General features: G+C 35.7%; 1 protein-coding gene across 1 annotated transcript in view; it reads left to right on the plus strand.

The window, feature by feature from the left end:
- The window catches only part of LOC132199097 (hemicentin-1), a 135,456-nt gene that overhangs the window by 38,401 nt on the left and 84,352 nt on the right, over positions 1 to 12,703 (plus strand). The window lies entirely within an intron of this gene.

A 12,703-nucleotide genomic window follows, 5' to 3' on the forward strand; every position in this document is an offset into this window, starting at 1 on the left:
AACAAAATCAATTACGACCACGCCCCCCTCACTGAAAAACGTGGCAATTTAAACATAATATAGGTACATATGGATGATAGGTCGTCATAAAATGCAATTTTTTTTCTACACCCCTCTTTGGTTCATAAATTGTTTTATAATCACTAAATTCACTGATCCGAGCAATTTTAATCTTAATGACCGAAATTAATGCTGTGATTGCTGAACCGGGTTTTTGAAATAAAATAAAAAATTAATTAATTAATACTCCTAAAATTCAGAGTGCAAGTCTGCAACTCTGCAGGATGATCGAAGCCTTATTATATAAAACCATCGCAGGTTTCCGAGGCATTTAACAATTTACAATTAGTACACACGACACACGTAATAAAACGTGCACATATCAATTGCATTAAAATCAATTTAATTCCATTATTAAATTTAATGCATTTGATTGAGTAGAAAATCAATGCAAAAAGATAATAAAAAATTATTAATAATATTATGTCCATAAATGTAGAGAAAAAATTATTGCCCCGCGATGAAGAGATAAGAGAATTGATATTAATTTATTATTTATATACATATTAACATCCTATTAATAAAAAAATTAAAACATAAGTAAAAATTGAATGTCACATAATATAATTGAATTATATCTATCCCGAAAACTTAATATTTAATTAATTAATTTTATATCAGACGATTATTTAAGTCGCAGATGCCATGCCATCAATAAAACACAGACATAGCTCACGGACCTTCCGTATAAATTCAATTTCGACCCATCGCCGCGTTTCCTAATTGCTTCTCTTGGAATCAGCAAAAAAGCGGGTCCTTCGCTAAGGTACGTGCCTCGGAAGGAGGAATTAATTAGCTGGCTGGCAAGTTCGACGAAGCAGCACTTATTAAAATGAGAGAGTCAGAGGCCCAGCAGGTTTATATATTCTAAGCTTTTTCTCCGATCGCCGCCCACCGCCCTCGCAGCGCACAAACAGTCGGAAAAAGGGCCGGTCCGCAGAGGGCATCGCTGCTGAGACTTTCTTGCTGCCTTTTGATTTCCCGGAGGACTTCATTATTATCGTCTGTGCACCGGCGGTGGCGGCGAGATTCGCATGGATGGATCACCGCGCCGTGATAAGAGCGGCCCAATCTTATCGCATAAATGCGTTCACAATTTTACTGCCTCGTCGCTCGCAACAAAACTCTGCTAGTGATTTGGTCTGTGAGCCGCGCAGTCAAAATAAATTCGATTTCAGGCCGATCGACTTCTGATTCCTACTTTTATAGCCAAGTATACTCTTTTTCTGTTGAATTTTTAAAAGAAACTATAAACCTGTAATATTTATATTACAAAATTCATCTCATATTTTTTCATAATACACTTTTTTTTAATAATTTCAGATTTTTTAAGTCACAAGATGAAAAGTTATTTTATAAATATGGAATCTTTTATTAAATGCTTGGTTTTTGAAAAACAAAAACACTACCTGAAGTTATTTAAAAAGGAAAAAAAGAAATCAAACCGCATCTCTCTGATTAATTTATTTTAAATCTTATTATTCTAATAGTTAATATTGGTTAATCCTCTTGTTGTAAGTTCAGAAAGAGTTCTGCAGACTAGACTAACGGCGAGTTTGGGCCGTTTCTTAGCTTCTCTAGCGAATAAATCTGCCACGGTGCTTGAGCAAATTATGACGGAGCACCGCCGGGTCTCTAGAGACAGTGCCCAGGCTTGCTGTTGGCGGGACGGTCTTGCCAGCCGGGCCTAGAGCCTTCTCCTGTATTAAAATTATTAACTCGCAAGGCTTGGGTGGAGCCCGGAGCGGACGCAAACACCACCGTGTTTGCCCTCGTTTTAAAATTCAAATTGCCCGCGTTCGCCCCGTCGGTGCATAAATAAATTTCGGCCTCTTTTTTGCACACCGCATGTTTTCTTTGTGAATTACGACGATGCAAAGACCCGTCACGTGGAACACAGTGGGAATTTTAATTTCAATTCCACGTCTGCCGTGAAATTAATTTCTGCTCCCGCCAAGTTGAAAAATGTATAAAGTGTTTGTTTTCCTCTCGGAAAATTCTAAACAGAGAGGAATAAAACAGTGGAAATTTCCAAAAAATCCATTCAGGCGGATAATATTCAAAACAAACAATGCAGCCAAATTGGCCCTCAATTTTATTTCTGCTCCTCGGATAATATTTAGCCCTGAAAAAGTCAACGATAAAAATCAGAAGTCAATTCCGCTCTTTCTTTCTCTCTCCGTCTTTTTTCTGCTCGGAAAAGAAGCTTAAAAGTTGAAACTCAGCCGATTTTTTCATTCCCATTCTATGGCGAAGTGATTGATGCACAAGGGGCTGGTGTAATATTGATTGATCCGGTTGAAGGGGATGAATTCGTGCCTCTCCTGTATAAAATTTTGTGGTAAGAGCGAGGCAGCGGCTTAAATTAATATTTATTCTGGATTTACATTCAATTGGAATATACCACCCTCGCCACTTTGCTCCTCCGCCGCCGCGAAATTGCTCGATCAACAACTTGAGAAACGCATTTTCCTTATCAATCCGCCGCGCGAAGTGGTGGCAAATTTTAATTTCCGCCACTCCAAGTTGCGCGCCTAAGTACGGCTTCATTAATTAACGCCGGTTGACGCGAGAAGTTGAGTGCGTGTCTTGAGACTTGACCCGCGACTGATTGATTGCCGCTTTTAATTAAACCCGCCTAATAGAAAATGGAAAATAGGTTGTGATAACAAGTTTCGACTAAATAATAAGGCCGTGAGTGAAAGTCGGCAGAAAAAAACGTCTGACCTTGTTGACGTTGACATGACTGACAATCAAGCACATAGGCAACGTGCTCGGCCTCTATGTAACACGGGCTGGCATAACCAGCATTGGCCGACTAATTGCCTGTTCCGAGAATAAATGACGGTGATTTGATTCTTAACAGCTGTGGCCTGGATTAACTATAATTTGTAGCGGATTAATTTAAAGCAATTATTTCCGTTCATGGAAGTTGGATTTTTAACTATTTTTGCGTATTTTTGTACAAATTACTTCAGAAATTTTTGAAATATTGCAAAACTTCATTCGGAATTAAACAAATAAAAATTTAATAAGGAAAAGTAAACATAACAACACAACTATCAGTCTAGCACCAAATTGCTTACATTATTCCAAATTATATTTTTTTAGAAGTATGAAAACTGAAAACACTTATATTAGAACCAATCAAAAGGGTACAATTAATTAGAATTGAATAAACGAATTAACTCTTAATTTTCCAAACTATGATTTAAAGTTCTTTTTCAAGAATTATAAATGATAAGTGCATGCTCAGTGCATGATCAATAACAATTTTAATTGCCTAAAAGCTTTATTTCGGATAATTTAAAAATATGTGAGCAAAGAAGTAAAATAAACTAAATTATTGAATTATTTTGTATAAAAAAAGATTGTAAGTTTGTCTGAAACAAACGACCATCATTTTCATATCTCTTTTACATAGATCAAGGTGGATTAGGTTGAAATGCTGCAATTATTTGACGTAAAATTGCAAGGCGATTTTTATTTACTTCAGATTTGATTTAAGCATGCATTCTGAGAGAGCGACTCTCTACCGAAGCAGAAAATCCTAAAAAATTCATTTTGCTCGTCTCGAGGGAATTGCACGCAGCGCTCGATTTGTCCGTGTACGTACTTAGGTACTTGGAATTGGATTGCCGAGCTAGCGCTCTGTTTGCAAATTAGCATATGACTCGCTTTGCAAGCCGAAACTGGCGCCGGATTGCCAAGTTTCGCCCGGTGTGTGCCGGAAACTTTGCGCCGCGCAACCGACGGGGCCTAGCGACGGCCTAGATTGAATTTCAAAGTGGCACCGGGGAAGAGTTCCCATAGAGCCGGGATAAGATCGGGTCTTACCTCTTGAGCTGGTCACACCGACGCAAGGGCGACTCATTGCGATTCTGACAGCGTCCGCCCATTTCTCCCTTGACGTTTCTTTTCTCTTCTCGTCTCTTTCTTTATTCTCGCCTGCAATGGCCATACACGTTCGCTTTTAATACTCCAAAAAGCGTGGTTTAGCAAATTGAAACGACACAAAAATGAGGCAAAACTCATAAAATGTTAATTGAGTGTAAAAATCTTTCATTAACTAACAAAAAACTCGATCCTTTATAGAGTACATAGAATAGACAGAATAGTCGTAGCATCATTTATTTCAAGATAACCGGTCAACACAGCAAGTCAACTTTTACGAAGTATCAAATTTTGATATAAAAAATTCTAACTGGCTCAAAAGGTATGGGGGATCTGTTATCTCAAGTCTCTCAATCTTTCTCGGAAGTCAGTTTATATATTTTAACAATTTTGTAACCGTTATTAATTTTTATTTCAAAATTTGGTTATTTACTTAAATTGACATATTATCTTGAAAAATAAATTCAAACTCATATCTGATTTATGTTGCGCATATAAGTTACAAAATTAAAATCGAAAGCTTTTTAGATTGAAAAATAATTTTAAAAAACAATTTTTTGCAAAAGCAAAAATAAAACAGAACATTTTTTTTTGCAAATTCATACACAATTTCCATAATATACCTTTTACACCTAGAACAAATTAATATAATATGTAAACCTTCTAATGATAATTTTAAATTATTGCTGCAGAAATTTTCATCATTTAAGTTCTAAGTTCTAAGACGTTGCATAAGATTCTGCACGAAAAAATGAAAAGGTACTTTCTCAATGAAAAAAACAGTAAATACGTAAATAATTTATATTAAAAAATTAATGTGTTAATAAATTAAATGAATAAAATAAAAGCAAACCAGGAAAAAAATATAAAAAAAGGGGAAAAATAAAAATAAAAAACTAAATATTTAAATAAATTTATTAAAACTAAATTTAAATTTTAATAAAATTACAGATTATTAAATTGTGTTAAATCTATTTTATTTAAATTTAAAATTTGTTTTGCGTTATAAGTGCAAGTGCAACCTGCTCATTATTGCATTTTTGCAATCGCGCCTTATTGTTTCAAAATTGGAGAGAAATTAGTCGGCGGGGGCGGAGTCAGTAGCTGTTTACAAAGTGAAGGACAATGTCGTGATGATAGTGTCAGTTCCAAAATCGGTCCGAAAATGGGTTTTTTTCGGGGGGAAAACCTCCCACCAAGTCGGGCCCCAATGCAGCGACGAGTGCCTCTGACTTCGATCATTGCTTCAGCCCAGGTAATTTTCTTTTTTAGCCCCATTTCGCTCCTCGCCAACTGTTGTCAAATTTATTTGCAATACATAAATATGTATTGCCAGGAGCCTCAAAAATTGCTAAAAATTCTTTTTTTTTAAACAAATACTTACAAGCATTTATTTATTTATTTTTTTAATTTGCACATAAATTAGTTCTGTTTATGGAAATTTCCAAATTACGTCGTCATAATAGCTTAAAATATTAGAATATTTTTCAAAATTTTTTTCTCTTTTTCGCTGACTAAAAACATTTTTGCAGTTTTTGACTGCTTTCAAATACACTTAAAACCAAGTTCAACGTTGATTTTATTTTAAAATTTTTTTTAAATCAAAATTAAATTTTTATCTCCATTGTTAATGATTGCCATTTCCATTCTCGATTTCCAAGCCGATTGATTTTTCGAGCTCGAGCAGAGTGCCTGCCTGGGGTGCTTTGGTGTAATCAACTTTGCGTATTGTCTGTTTGCTCTCGATCTCTTGCACGCATGTTGCTCGCAGACAAAAACAGCTTTTGGCACTTGAGCCGAAGTGCTGCCGGATTGTGTTTTTAAGCGAAATGTATTCCTTCCTGCGTCGAAAAGAGAGAGAGAAAGACGCCTCGTTCTCACGCAGCACTCCTGCTTTTCGGAAACGTTTTTCTCAGCCTGATTTAGATTGATCGTCTCTCTCATTGTTTTTCTCGCTGCACCGCCGGCACGGATGATCGAAACGGCGCAAAAAAGCAGCGAGTTAAGCTGTCTGGGGCTCGGCAAATCGATTCGGAATGGTTTGCTTGAACGGTTGGAAGAAAAATGCTCTTAAGAATATTATTATGCTGTTTTTAATTATTTATTTTTCATTTGTCACTTTTAATTATTTTTTTAGATCAGAAAAATAATATTAATTGATAGGATAATTTTTTTATCTCTATTAGCATTGGATTGCAGTTTCCAGTTCCAAGAGGGCATAGTAAGAAAAATTGAAGTAATCATGGGAATAAACTGAATTTGTGAAATTTAACATTGTTTCATATGTGGATTTTCTTCTAAAATAATTGTTTCTTAAAATTTGCTCGGCCAAAATTGATAAAAAATTTAACCAAATCACGTTCATATCACCCTAATCAAGATGAATAAAAAAATCAAGTTCAGTCAACATCAAAAATTACAAAGAGTAAAAAATTCAGACAATTTAATTAACTATAAGTGTAGATATTATAAGCTCCTTGTTTAAATTGCATTGAAAAGATTTTCAGCAGTTTTACAGATAATTAGAAAAAATCTTTTTAATTTTTTGTTTTACTTAAACTATTTGCGATTTATGCTAAAATAAACTTTTTTAATTGAACTATAAAAATTCAAATTGAGTTTCATTTATGTAATTTAATAAGTTATTTAAAAAAAAAAGGAAATCTCAAATTACACTTTATCTTTAAAGTTTTCCGCGCACAATATTTTGGGGTTAAAACACAAGTAAAAATAAAATTTTTGCGACTGTGCCTTTTTGCATTATAAAATCTCTGATGATTTCCACGCTTTCAAAATATTCCATTAACTTCCTGCGCTCTCAATTTACAGAGGCGAGAATATTTCGTGGCTCGGAAAAGTTGGTCGTTTGACTCGACGCCAGCAATAAAGCCGGAGAATCCACTCTCACGAACGAAAAACAATACACGGCACCGAGCGAGAGCGCTTGAAATTAAAAGCCGGCGGGCGAAAAAGTGGCTGCGAATTTGTCACCCGCGCACTCGAATTACGTTCCGACGGTTTTAAACTCTTATCTCGGCCGAACAAACTGCATGTAATGTACGTGTCTGTCTGTCTATTTGCATAGAGAGAGAGTTTGTGGGGTCTGAAGCTGCAGGATGAATGAAAAACGCGGTCGCACTTTGTTAACGCCTCCTTCATGCCTACATGATGAGGCGAGGGAGAAAAACCGGGGCCGCTCTCTATATATATAATCCGGGCAAATGAGAATCTTAACAGGGTCAGTCTCTCTCCTGAAAAAAAAGGCTTTTCCTGCGAGAGAAAAACCCAAAGTTTTGTGTGGACGAGAATAAGTTGCTCCTGGGAGGATTTTTACTCATGCATGACTGCATGAGAGACAACAAATGAAAAAGCAGCGCCGTTCTTTGAATTATTTATGGGCGGAGGTCAAGTCCGCCGCCAAGGTGCTGCGGGATTTTTTGCGCTTGATTTGACTTTTCTGCGGAGGCACAGGATGGATGTTCGCTATTGGCATAATGTGCGGTGCGCCGCGCAAACTTTTTATGAGCTCTCATTTTGTAGTTTCTCATAAAAGTGCAATTTATACCGTCATCAACAGGCCCTGGGGGGTGAAAAGAAAACATAAAAACTCTAGTTGCCCTACTTTTGAGGTTTGATGCTTTCGAATTGGAAATACAAAACAATTTTCCTCTGATAATTTACATCGATTTCCAATTTGGAATCATGTAAGCAAAAATTGCATCTATTCCGCAAGTCAAGTTTTTATACATAAATACAAATAATATATATATTATATTTTAAGAGATCTTTACGTGGTTATTGCAAAAAAAAAAAACAACAACAACAATTTGGCAAAACACATATAGTTTTCAAAGAAAATGAAAGCAATTTACTTTGTATTAATAAAATTTTGAATACATGGATAATAAATTAATGTTAAATGAGAATTCAGTATAGTTCAATAAGAGAATTAAAAATGAGTTAATTAAATTTAAAAAAATTAGTTTTTGACAAACTCAAAACCTATATCATATTTATATTCTACTGTATTATTATGTTTATGTAATATTAATTATATTAACTCCTTTTTTCATGAAAAAAGTGAACATATTGGAGTTGTGATATGTGGGCTTGTCAAAGAAAAGAAGAATCTGTAAATTACAAAAAGTGCTCTGTAAATTATGTTAATTTATTGTTCCTCCTGCTGTTTGTCTCACTGGACAAAATTGATATTAATTAATAATAACAAAAATTTATTCACATCTAAAAACTCGAACGTGAAAGCTGAAGTGTCAGCTGCAGTAAAATTTGTTGCCGATCTCACTGTTTTCGTTGTCCTAAATAAATTCCAGCCAATTTGCGTCATTCAGGCTCATATGAACTCACTTTCCTAATTAAATTTCGAATGCGCTTTGAAGTTTTCCAGCTCCAGAGCGCGCAGTTTTGAATTCAAAGCGGTCGGATGATTTAGGCACTTTGCTGAGAGAGCATGATTGATTGTGGCGCAAATCGAGCTGACGCGTTTGTGGCTCGTCAAAAAACGCGCGGACGCTCTTCTCCCCTCGTCGAGCACACTCTCGCGAATTAAGCTGTAATCAAATTAGCCTCGGGGCCGCGACTTCACCGACGTGGTCCACGAGAAAGCGGATTTCTTTCCGGCGAATTATTTCCGGCACTCTCTATTAGTTCGCCAAAGGGGCGGCGGCGAATATAATTCAATTCGAGTTCGGCGAATTCGCGGAATAATGGAGAGAGTTCGTTCGAGCGTGATACGAGCCCAACCGACAGCACTTTGTGAATTATGGACCCGTCTCAATTACCGTCCGTGTGTTATTAGGCGAACACGTGCGCGCACCCCAGCAAGCTGATGGGGTGGTGAGATCTCTCTAATAAATAGTTTTGCTAATGATAAGGCCAGGAATGCTTCCCCATTAACCCGGCGAATGTGCAAGAATGTGTGTAATTGAACGGCAGATTATTTGGAAGAGACTCTCTCGTCGACACAGAGAGGGTAAATGGCGCGATACACCACTCCTGCTATAATAGGGGTGGCGCATTCTTGAAGGGTTGACGATACACTAGAGAGGTGTCAGTCAACCGTCACTCCGCCTTAACACCTTCTTCGCTGAATTTAATTTATTCATAGTCGCATTTTAATTTCATGAAAGTTTCAATTAATGTTAAGGCCTGATCACATTTAAATTTTTATGTAAAAGAGTGAAAGTCGATTTGAATTGCTATACTTGCAAAATTTAGTCATTTTTGTCAGCAGTTTGACTGAATTTAGTTCATATCAATTTTTTTTTTCATTAAAACGGTTTTGGTTTTAAGAATAAACCAAACTCTAATTAAAATCCTCTGAAATCTACTTTAAGAGCTAAACCACGATTCATAAATTATGCAACATCGTTGAAACTAAAATTTTTTCTATCAATTTTAACTGAAGTTGTCGCTCTTATTTTCAACTATTGAGTATATTAAAAACAGATTCACTCCGCGGCAGACCGACATTGTGGGGGTAGTGGTGCGAAAATTACATCTAAAGTTTAAAAAAAGTGAAATTTGATTGAACTTTGACTTGAAAAATTTATGCACTTTTGTGAGCGAAATGGTCATATTTTGTCTGAATATATGCGGCATTTAAATTTTTTCAGTTTTACTTGGTTTTGAAAATAAGAAAAACTTGAGCCTAAAGTGATAAAAAAATGAAGATTACAAGTAATCAAAATTGTTGCTATTAAATACTTGAATTCAATCGCAAATATTTATGTTCCTTACAGTTCCAAACAAATTTAATTTCGATTAAATTATTCATTTATATTTCAGAAAATGACGGAAAATTGATATTATATTCCAAAATGGAAATTAAAAATCAAATTACATTTATTTATTCCTATCATTGGGCTACAAATATCAACATTGGGTGGATCCAGGAATGATTTGGGTGTGATTGTTGATGAAAAGTTACCATTTTGAAATTCATGTATAATGTTGGGGTTGGAAAAAGGTGCTTCCTCCTAAATTTTCAGCTAAAAATATTGGGTGCTTTTCCGGGAAATCAGATTTTTCCAAAAACACTAAAATATAAATATCTCTGCTTCTACTAAGAATAAATGTATGCTCTCTTCACTTTCAGACGTAACTTTTTACGCCCGACAACTTTGCCATTGACAAATTTTGCGTAGGTCAAAGGTCAAGGTCACTAAATTGCAAATTTCACTTTTAAACGCAATTTTCGCAAAGAAGCACCCCTCAGATTTTTTTCGCAGTATTGGAAAAAATGTAGCCCTAAGTGTGTAGAACAAAATACTTGATTTTCAGAATGGTAACTATTACCATTTAATTTATAATAACAACTGAATATTAAAAAACAGTGAAAAATCACTTTTCCGCAATAGAAATTAATTTTCAACCAGCGATAACTCTGTTTCTCTTACAGAAACGACCAAATGTGAAATGACAAAAAGTATTTGTCTTGACTTTCTGCATCCAACCATGTATCACTCAAGAAGGTCAGGTCACCTAAGGTCATTGACCTCGGTGACCTGTGACCTTGGAATACGATTTTGCAATTTTTTAAAATTATTTTTATAAAATAATTACGTTTAATTATTTTCTGCACAGAAAATTTGCAAAATTGTATTCCAAGGTCACAGGTCACCGAGGTCAATGACCTTAGGTGACCTGACCTTCTTGAGTGATACATGGTTGGATGCAGAAAGTCAAGACAAATACTTTTTGTCATTACACATTTGGTCGTTTCTGTAAGAGAAACAGAGTTATCGCTGGTTGAAAATTAATTTCTATTGCGGAAAAGTGATTTTTCACTGTTTTTTAATATTCAGTTGTTATTATAAATTAAATGGTAATAGTTACCATTCTGAAAATCAAGTATTTTGTTCTACACACTTAGGGCTACATTTTTTCCAATACTGCGAAAAAAATCTGAGGGGTGCTTCTTTGCGAAAATTGCGTTTAAAAGTGAAATTTGCAATTTAGTGACCTTGACCTTTGACCTACGCAAAATTTGTCAATGGCAAAGTTGTCGGACGTAAAAAGTTACGTCTGAAAGTGAAGAGAGCATACATTTATATTTAGTAGGAGCAGAGATATTTGTATTTTAGTGTTTTTGGAAAAATCTGATTTCCCGGAAAAGCACCCAATATTTTTAGCTGAAAATTTAGGAGGAAGCACCTTTTTCCAACCCCAACATCATACATGAATTTCAAAATGGTAACTTTTCATCAACAATCACACCCAAATCATTCCTGGATCCAAAAATGTTTCATTTTTCAACCATTCAATAATTAATTAAGAAGCAACATTCTAGACCGCTTTGTATTGATTCTAAAATTTAAGATTCTTACAGATCTGAAGAAGCTGACATTATTTGTAGTATAAAATGAATTTTCAGCATTTCTGTGTGTATTGCATATTTTATAGAAAATTAAAATAAACAATTACAATTTTAAAAATCGTAATTAAAAATTCAAATAAAAAAATTATGTTTATAAATATAAATAATATTTCAATTTTAAAACTTTATGAATAAAATATTTTTAAGTTAATATTTAATATTGCTTTAATTTAAAATTAAACTCTGTAACTTTTCGATACGTTTAATCAGTTTTAAATTACATATATGAATGTGTGCAGAAGTTGAGTCTACATAATTTAATTTCACTACTTGTGCGGAAGCTGCGATTCTCCAAACTGTGAACGCATGAGAAACATTTCCCTGGAGCAGCAAGGGCGCCCGCGAGCCTCGTTCCAAATCGGGCTCTCGCAATTTCCTCCAGAAAGGAAATCCGCAAATCCCTGTCGGCCACGAGGGCGCGAATAATTTGCAGCGCGGCCCCTCGCTTGTATAAAGTGCGCCCTCGTACTGACACTTTCTCATAATTGCGCCATAATCCGCCTTTGTTCCTCTCTCTCGCGCGTGTGTGTGTGTGGGTAGTGCCGCAGGATATTAGCAAGAGGAGCGTCTCCGGAGGTTGTCATACACTCGGCTGAAAAAGACACTCTGTTGCGCGCGTCGAGAAAGAGCAAAAGTCAAGAGTCTCTCTCTCTCGGTGTATGTTTTAAATTTCAACGTGCGTGCGGTGTTTATGACGTGCCCGTGTCAGCAACTTTTCCCGTGTTTGCTGCTGACTCGGCCGCAAAATCCGCCAACGACTTTTTCCCTCCGACCCAACTTGGCCGACGACGACGAATTTTGTGACACAATTTTTTTCTCCAACGCCAACACATTTCACCTGCTGTTGCTGTTTTCGGAAGACGTGCGACGCGAAAAAAAAGTGGGAATAATTTCCAGAGATGGAAAAAAAGGCTGCGGGCACTGTAATTACGCGGCCGCATTTTTGCTCTCAGCCAAATGGCGTTTTTCCAACGCCGAGCTGTTGTGAAAATATTGTTTTTTGATACGGCGAATTATTATTTGCGGCGGTTTTTGTGTTTTTTGTTATTATTTGTGGCTGTGGCGTTTGTCGTTCAATTTCACGAGTCGTCAAGCCGACTTCCTCACAGGCATAAACCAAATTGCTGGCGATGACTTTTTGTTTGGGGAATAAATTGCGTGAAATTGTTCACACGTGAAATGTTCAATCCAGACTTCCATTAAATTTTACCTCTACTCAAATTGAGTTCTCGGAAGTTCTAAAAAAACATTTTGCAAAATAACTATGTATTCTGTCTGCTGTTTTTCAGTTCATCATCAAATATTTATTTAACACATGTGTACTACACACAATAAAGATAATACAATTTTCAA

The sequence above is a fragment of the Neocloeon triangulifer genome, unplaced genomic scaffold (genome assembly GCF_031216515.1).
Source record: "Neocloeon triangulifer isolate White Clay Creek 2 clone unplaced genomic scaffold, ASM3121651v1 ptg000013l, whole genome shotgun sequence".
In the NCBI taxonomy this organism is placed as follows: Eukaryota; Metazoa; Arthropoda; class Insecta; order Ephemeroptera; family Baetidae; genus Neocloeon; species Neocloeon triangulifer.